Source organism: Hesperophylax consimilis, chromosome 8 (assembly GCF_061612785.1).
Source record: "Hesperophylax consimilis isolate HC1 chromosome 8, BYU_Hcon_1.0, whole genome shotgun sequence".
Taxonomy (NCBI): domain Eukaryota; kingdom Metazoa; phylum Arthropoda; class Insecta; order Trichoptera; family Limnephilidae; genus Hesperophylax; species Hesperophylax consimilis.
In genome coordinates this window covers 4,535,627-4,544,860 of record NC_142843.1, presented here as the reverse complement: position 1 = coordinate 4,544,860, position 9,234 = coordinate 4,535,627, and the positions used below count along the sequence as shown (strand labels likewise).

Sequence of the window (9,234 nt, the reverse complement as noted above, 5' to 3'; positions counted from 1 at the left end):
CACACCATAGATTTCATCATAAATGAACCACTCACTAGATCAATATCTTCGGGTTTTTAGTACTGAGCCCATGGGTCCTAATGTTTGCCATAGATAAAAGTCAGTAACTGAAAAATATACGTCACTACTACACATACTCACCATCGACTAGGATAGAAACTATAAAAAAGGCGTAACCATAGACAATATAATTCTCATTCGGAGCCAACCCATTGGCTAGCCTAAAATCGGCCAATGACAGCGGCCTATAAACATGCATGAAGTTCGTATTGGTTTGTGGAAAATATACGTCACAAGTCACCCATAGAGATTACCGTGTCTTTTTTTTCTGACCCACTTTTTTCTCGGAGTTATACCCCCCTGGATTTCATATAGATTTTCATTCATATTCCATTTATGTATACCACATAATCATAGATATTAGAAATAGCGATGAGCACAATCCAGCACAATCGATGAATCATCTATGATTAACTCGATCTTTTTGACCATCGAAATATTTTTTTTTTTTTTTTTTTTTTTTTTTTTTTTTTTTTTTTTTTTTTTTTTTTTTTTTTTTTTTTACTTCAAATATAGTTTATTTATAAAAAATAAAATAAATATATATTTAAATATAATAAAATAATATAGTTTATTTATAACTTATAAAATAAATTTAAGCTTTTATATATGGTCTAATTTTGGGTTGGCATATCGAACACATTGTGAGGAGAAATGCCATACTGAACAAATATAGTTTGTATTGTCCTAAACGAGTATTTTTGTTATTATTTTAGGCTGCCGAGGAAATACATTAGAGGAGTTAACGTTATCCATGAAACGTGCACCGCTTACCTTCAGCACTGCAGGAACTCTGAGTAGGAAAAAAATTGTTAATAGGGGAAAGGCCTCTGACATTTCACCTCCAAGGCGTGGCGTCTCACTCACACGTTGAGATCACAGTCTAACATAGTATACAGTATACACACAGGAAACATATGTAACTGTTCTTCACCGAAAAGAAACAAGGTTCTTGTATTTCGTGAGAAACCTTGTAATAAATTGGTTTTTACAATACAACATAGGAAAATACGAAGCAGTTATAGTACTAAATGTTAGTAAACATTTACTAAATGTTAGTTCCTTTTTATATTTGTTATTAGTAATACCCTAGGAAAGAGAATTTTTTTATTTTTGTTGAATCCTGAAAATCTTCATAGGTTAACAGCAATTTAGAAAAAAGAAATCATTTTCTGCAGCAGTACCTTCAACCTTTGACTTTTGGGTGTACTAGAGTGCTAATATTACAAACAATGGCATTAATGATGTTGTATCCGAAGTAGATTTTTGTTTTTTGAAAATTCGGTTTTTGTATGAAGATTTTCAATAAATTTCAGTTTTACCGTGCGCCGCACGGATTTCCTGAAAATCTTCATACAAAAAACTGAATTTTCAAAAACAAAAAATCATTTTCGGATACAACAACACCAATAAGGTCAAACTTAGAACCCTATCACACTCAAAAGTCACGAGCCGCCACTGCCATGAACCGCCACTGGATTAGTGTATTTTTAAAATAAAATAAAAAATATCGAAAAAAAAAAATTATTGTCATTTTACAAAAATGGGTGCTGTATCTCCCGATTTGCCCTACTTTTCATGTCCCAAAATGGAGGCTGTGTCTCCCGATTAGCCCTACTATTCATGACCCAAAATGGGTGCTGTTTTTCGTTTTCCCCTATTTTTTATGACCCAAAATGGGTGCTGTATCTCCCGATTTGCCCTACTTTTCATGTCCCAAAATGGGGTCTGTGTCTCCCGATTAGCCCTACTATTCATGACCCAAAATGGGTGCTGTTTCTCGATTTGCCCTACTTTTTATGACCCAAAATGGGTGCTGTTTCTCGATTTGCCCTATTTTTTATGAACCAAAATGGGTGCTGTTTCTCGATTTGCCCTATTTTTTATGACCCAAAATGGGTGCTGTTTCTCGATTTGCCTATTTTTTATGACCCAAAATGGGTGCTGTTTCTCGATTTGCCCTACTTTTTATGACCCAAAATGGGTGCTGTTTCTCGATTTGCCCTATTTTTTATGAACCAAAATGGGTGCTGTTTCTCGATTTGCCCTATTTTTTATGACCCAAAATGGGTGCTGTTTCTCGATTTGCCCTACTTTTTATGACCCTAGAAAATGCTTTGGGCGGTTGTTTCTATTTTTCGAATTCTAGTTATTCCTGGCTGCAGATAAATAATGCCCTGATGATAAGCGAGGGCACCGGGCACTAAACATTCAAATGTATATAGGCAGAAGTTAATTTTTAAATTGTTCACGTAGAACTATGCTGCGTTGTTTAGTGTCGAATAGAGATGGCGCCACTTCTGGCCGCAGGTCACATATGGTACTCTCTTGTTACCACGTATACCGGTAGATTTAACAAAACTCAACAAAAGGGTGCTCGTCGCTTTGATGACGCGTTAACTGAAAGGTTAGCGGGGTATGAATATCAAGACATATCCAGCACACAATTTTTTTGCAAAAGGGCTGTTGGCTACCCAAAAGTACCGGCGCCCTTACTCAATTTCTAAATTCTTTTTTAGCAGTCTTTTCAATAGTTTTCATGTATTTATTACACAAATTGTTACCGGACAGCAAAGTGCCCATAACATTTTTTACTCCAAATGTGCTAAGGAATAGCTGGTTAAAGTTTGTCGGGTACGTGCCGATACATCCTGTATAGTTATTAGAATCGATGAAATTTATTTTTATTTTTTAATTGTTTATTGTTTATTGTTTATTGTTGTTGTTATACGCCCATAGGGGCTTTTACATAGACTATAAATAAGTTTTACATAAGTTATCGAGTTAGAATTTATACTAAGAGTTATAAAAGTGAAGAATTTTAAAAAAATATACAAGTAGTTTTTGAAGAATATGGCGTAAAGAAACATTTTAAACAACATAATATTTAACAATAACAAAGAACAAAATATAATATAAAACATTACAATAACATATCTAATCGTTAAATCTATTACAATAATTTGTATGATTCCACAAAGTGTTGGTTTAATTTGAATTTAAGATTATAAAGGGAATCATGGAATATATCTATAATACCACCAAACTTGTTGCCCAAATCATGCATCCTATTGGTAAGTGAGTTTGACTGATAGTTGGTTTTATATGTGTCGCAAAAGAATGTTGTATTTTGTCTAGTATTTCTTGTCGGTACATAGAGTTTAATAGCAGCAACGATGGCAGGGCTGTCAATAAGGTTGTTCATGACTCTGTATAATAAAATTAGGTCTGAAATGGTTCTTCTGTCAGACAGCGTAATTAAATTAAGTCCATTCATCAAATTTACATAATTAATGTTTTCTATTGGAATTTTAAGCTTGAAATTTAAGTACCTAAGAAATTTGTGTTGAACCCGTTCTAATTTGTTAGAGTGTACTTTATAGAAAGGAGACCAAATAGGTGAATTATATTCCACTTGGCTTCTAACTAGTGAAATGTAGAGTGTTTTCATGCAATCCAATGACTTAAAATCAGTTAGGGTTCTACAAAGGAAGCCAAGAATCTTTAAAGCCTTATTAGTTATATCATCTATATGCGCTGTGAATGTTAAGTTTGATTCGAATATAACTCCCAAGTCACGAATTTGTGATACTGGTGTTAATTTAACATTATTTAAATTATATTCATGTAAGATATGAGAATGAGTTCTGGAAAATCGTATTACTTGACATTTCTCAATGTTCAAAAATAACATATTTTGTTCGCACCATTTAAAAAATTTATCTAAATTAGCTTGTAAAATTAGGCAATCATATATATTTCGTATTCTTTTAAACAATTTTAGATCATCTGCAAAAAGTAGGACTTGTACATCTTTAAATATGTTTACAATGTCATTAATGAATATTAAGAATAATATTGGGCCAAGGTGGGACCCTTGCGGGACACCACTTGTGGCCTCGAATACATAGGATTCTATAAAATTAATCCTGACACAAAGAACTCTATTACTGAGGTAACTAATAATCCATGTCAATAAACTACCTTTGATGCCTAACAGTCGGAGTTTGGATATAAGAATATGATGTCGAACCTTATCAAATGCTTTACTGAAATCGGTGTATATAGAATCCACTTGTTGTTTCAGACTGAGCGATTCAGATATGTAATTATTGTAGATAGTTAAATTACTTAAGGTAGATCGACCTCTGATAAAGCCATGTTGGTTAGGAACAATAATATTGTTGATAGGTTTTACAATGGTATCTAATACTAATGACTCGAAAAGTTTGGGTAAAGCAGACATAATACAAATAGGTCTGTAGTTAGATATATCGCTTTTGTCGCCTTTTTTATGAATGGGCGTTAAATAACTCTTTTTCCACAGAGCCGGAAAACAGCCAGACGCTAAGGATTTGTTAAAAAGTTTATGTAAGGGATATATCAAACTATCAATGCAAGTTATTAAAAATATGGGAGGAATACCATCCGGTCCAGCAGATTTATTACTATCTAGTGCTTTTATGCTTCTTTCTATGGAATCTAATTTTATGAAACATTGACTTAGGTTTAATGACTCTTCCACTGACGTACTGGAGACTGCTTTGAAGGGAATATCTTTGTCGTAGACACTTTTAAATGAGTCAGCAAAAAGATTAACTATACCCTCAATACTGTCGGCACATTTTTCTTTAAAGAACATGCTATTAGGATATCCACAGTTGTCTTTTCGTTGAGATTTAGTAAAATTCCAGAATTTTTTCACATTGTGATGATGTACCTCATTTTCAATTACGTTAACATAGTCACTATAGCACTTTATTGATAATTCTTTACATTGTTTTCGTAGTTTAGTAAATGCTATATAATCGTTAGAATTTCTGGTATGTTTATATTTTCTGTGGATACATTTTTTTTTATTAATTAAATTAGTTAGTTCCCTTGTAAACCATTTCGGATAATTAGATGATGTAAAGCTAACCTTGGGAACAAATTGTTCTATAGAGGTATTTAAAATCGAGTAAAAGTATTCTAATTGATCATTTATATTATTTTCCTCATCTAAAAAGGACCAATCTGTTTGGGCAAGGTACTCCGTAATATGATGGTATTCAGCTTTGGAAAAGTTATACGATGGGACACTTGTTTTTTTTGAAGATGTTAAAGGCCTATTTGTTATGATAATGTCCAACGGTGGGTGGTGTTGATCTAATGGTAATAATAATTCGTCGGATAGCTCAACCACTATTTTCGAATCACTTGAAAACACTAAATCCAACATTCGATTGTTAAAGTTGAAAATCTTGTTTGATTGAGTTAGTCCCAAAAATAAAGACATATCACGAATTTCACTACATTTAGCACACTGTAAATCGGCTTGGTTTGTAGCAGGTCCGTTGTCATCTTGGCTGGTCCAGTTAGGAAGGTTATAATCACCAGCAATAATGAATTTTGCTTTAGGATATTTGAATTTGAGTACTTCTATGTCCTCATTGTGATTTTTATACGTTTGCAAATCCGATGCAGGTGGGATATAGACACAGCCAATAATAATTTTTCCATTAGGTATATTGAGCAATACAAAAATTTGTTCAACACTTTTGTGTTTTACCGGTAATTTAGTAGATGATATATTCTTGGATTCATTATCATGGACAAATACTGATACTGTCAAAAATCATCACATAGTCCAAGAAAATCGTTTTGAAAAGTCATCAAGCAAGGAATCGATTCTGTCAAAAATTATAACACAGTCCGAGACAATCGTTTGAAACGTCATCGATTCTATCAAAAATCATTCGAAACCACAGCCGTCACGTTGGTCACAACTAATCGAGGTCACGTTATTGGTCAAAATTCACTCGAATACGTAAATCGATTGCCAACACATACTCAAAAATATCTCGGATTGCTTTGCAAACGAGATATAATTCTCTTGGTACTACTTAATATGATATCCACTGGGAACTGGGATTACTCAATTATTATTTGCTGATTATCAAATGCTTATTTGAGATATTATCTACCAACCGAAGAAGCTACGAGTATGAGAACAATTCATTCATATTTTATGTTTCATTCATTTTTAGTGTGTGTAAAAAATGGCATTCTGACTTATAATAAGTGAGGAAGGTTTTTTAATAAACATAAAAGATATACGAGGTCGAATTAAAGACGATATATATTAACAGTAGATAACAATGTGGTATACAACAGAGAATGTTAGAAAAGGTCGAGGACGCCCGATGAGAACTTAACACATTATCTCTGCACTGGAATGATATACGTAGACAAAATAAAGACGATATACTGTTTTCTTTTAACAGTAACAATATGGTATACAGTAGTGAAGATAGAAAAAAGTCGGGGAGGCCCGAGGAAGATATGGCGCGATTGAATGAAACAAATACTATTCAATAATATTATGTATTTCCACATTAACTACACCCAGGTACACTAGAACTTTACTTCAAATCATTCACTACCCTAATCAACCCCGGGTTAACGTCAGCTATTAAATATAATTTTTGGTATAACATTCCACGCACTATAGGTTTGTAGGTACCACTACACACTTTAAAAACATCACCATTATATACATTTGACCACTATTGAATTTGGCTTTTTTTTATTAACTCCACACAGGAGGCCCTGAAGAAAATAATTTCCCTCAGGGCCTATGTCATCTTTGGTGATGCTGTGTGGAGGGTTTTTTTGTGGAGAGGAAGGAGTAAACATGGGTCTTGAAGAGTCCCATGTCGTAGGAGGGAGGAAACACAGAGGCCGGCAGTTCGTTCCACAGCCGAGCTATTGAACTTAAGAACGAATCGTAGAAGCGACCCGTTCTCATGTGACAAATGTCAACCGTGTACAAATATTCGGCGCGCGTTTGGCGTGTATCCCGACTACGCACCGGTGCCGAAGGGATCAATGACGCTAGTTCCTCAGAGCATCTTCCATTGTAATACCGATAGAACAAGGACAGCATACCTACCTGACGCCTGTGCTCAAAAGATTACAGTCCGTCTGTTAAGATTGGGGAATCTATCAAACGGACCGCCCGTTTCTGCACAGAGTCAAGGGTTTTTTTCAGGTATTTTGGGGCCCCGGACCAGAGATGGCTGCCAAATTCGACTCGTGGCATGGCACGGGTGGTTCTTTTGATAGATTCCCCTGTTTTAACAAACGAATCGCATTCTATAGAGCACAGCCGTCAGGTAAGAATACTGTCCTTGTTCTACCGGCATTGAAGATGCTCCGAGGAACTAGTACCTCCAGCATCGACGTTTAGTCGCGAAACATGATAAATGCGTGCCCAACATTATGCTCGGTTGAAATTATTTATCTCACAAGGACGTGTCGTTTCTACGTTACCTTCTTGAGTTCAACAGTCCTCCCTCCTCCAACACGGATATCATCAAGACCCATTTTCACAACCTTATCTTCTCAAAAAAAACCCCGCGCAGCATCCCCAAAGATAACATAGGCCTTGAGGAGGTCATTTACCTCGGGGCCTCCAGTGTGGAGTTTAAGTTTAAAAAATACTTGTTGAAATCTATGTTGAAATTTGCGTTACTTCGGTATTTGTTGTATTTTAAATAAAAAATAATTTAATTAAAATTGTGAAGAGGAAGGTGGGAAAGTACCTGACTTTTCGCATATGGTCACCAAATACGGCTAAAGCTATTTTAAGCAACGCTTTGATTCCGAATGGTCTTCTTTCACGACTTTCACCAAGGTGATCCTAAAAGTATTCACTGCCATGTGCGACTGTTTGTATAAATACAATTATTTTCAACACTTTCCCTGTCATATCATCGTCATGATAGTTTGCTAAATGAGATTTAATTCAATTTGAAATTTTTTATGTTTTCAAAAGCAATCTGTTCACAAGGCGTTAGTAAATAACCTCGATTCTACATCAACAATGCGTAGAACATTAGAAGTAGCACTGCAAATGTTCCTGGGATTTTTCCCTTTTATTCCGAACATTAGTTTTAAATATAACAATTAGTATAATGTTACCAACATTTAAAATTTCGAGTCGCTTCAATGGCAATAAAAACCTTCGACCAAGGCTATGCTATATTGCAATTTTTTGAAGGTCGTATTGTACAAATGTAATTTTAAAATATTTAAAATAATAATAAATCTTGCGGTGAGAATGGCGATGCCAGCGCCATGGACCCGAAAAACGTACCGAAGTGGTGTAAAGCGGAACCACTTTAGTTCCAGCACCCCACCACAGGCGTGCTACGGTCGCCGGATCGCGCGGCTGAAGAACTGATTCCGCAACCGACAGTCACCCTCATGGGGGTATAACTCCGAGAAACAAGTGGGTCAGAAAAAAAGACACGGTAATCTCTATGGGTGACTTGTGACGTATATTTTCCACAAACCAATACGAACTTCATGCATGTTTATAGGCCGCTGTCACGAACTTCATGCATGTTTATAGGCCGCTGTCATTGGCCGATTTTAGGCTAGCCAATGGGTTGGCTCCGAATGAGAATTATATTGTCTATGGTTACGCCTTTTTTATAGTTTCTATCCTAGTCGATGGTGAGGATGTGTAGTAGTGACGTATATTTTTCAGTTACAGACTTTTATCTATGGCAAACATTAGGACCCATGGGCTCAGTACTAAAAACCCGAAGATATTGATCTAGTGAGTGGTTCATTTATGGTCACCCTCTCGCCTCAGGAGCAGGAGGTTCCTCGCCCGCCAAGGAACCTCCTGCCCCCCACCTTGGATGGGTCTCCAAGGTTCTTCCGCCCAGGAAGCTGCCCTCGCAGGAGTTACCATCTCGCCTCCGCCGAGAAACCTCCTACTCTCCCCCTTGGGGCGGTCGCCGAGGCTCTTCCGCCCAGGAAGCTGCCCTCTCAGGAGTTGCTGCCTGCCGACTGCGCCCTTCGGAGCCTTGGCCCAGGCTGAACTAATTTTGCCCTTCGGAACCAGCCCAAGTTGCCGCTTGTGTTATCAGTGATAAGTGCGAACGTGAAGGATCCAGCATCATCGTAAAGGGAAGTGCCTGAACAATTTTCGTATGTTAAGAAATTGAATGAAGAAATAATTTAGGGTTAATTAAAAGGACAATTAATTTTAAGAATTACAATTTAAGACTACTATTAAGACTAACCCTTAATTAAATACATTTTTTAAATAAATTTGTAATATATCTATGGCAATAGCATAGATATATTAAAAATTTCATTAGTCAATGGATGGTCAAT

The 9,234-nt window shown here is 35.9% G+C and overlaps 1 non-coding gene across 1 annotated transcript; it reads left to right on the top strand.

The window, feature by feature from the left end:
- Positions 1-2,426: 2,426 nt before the first annotated feature.
- Positions 2,427-2,554, top strand: LOC149421449 (U11 spliceosomal RNA). Its single transcript, XR_016302547.1, has one exon. It is a non-coding gene; the product is annotated as a U11 spliceosomal RNA (small nuclear RNA).
- The last annotated feature ends 6,680 nt before the right edge of the window (positions 2,555-9,234 follow it).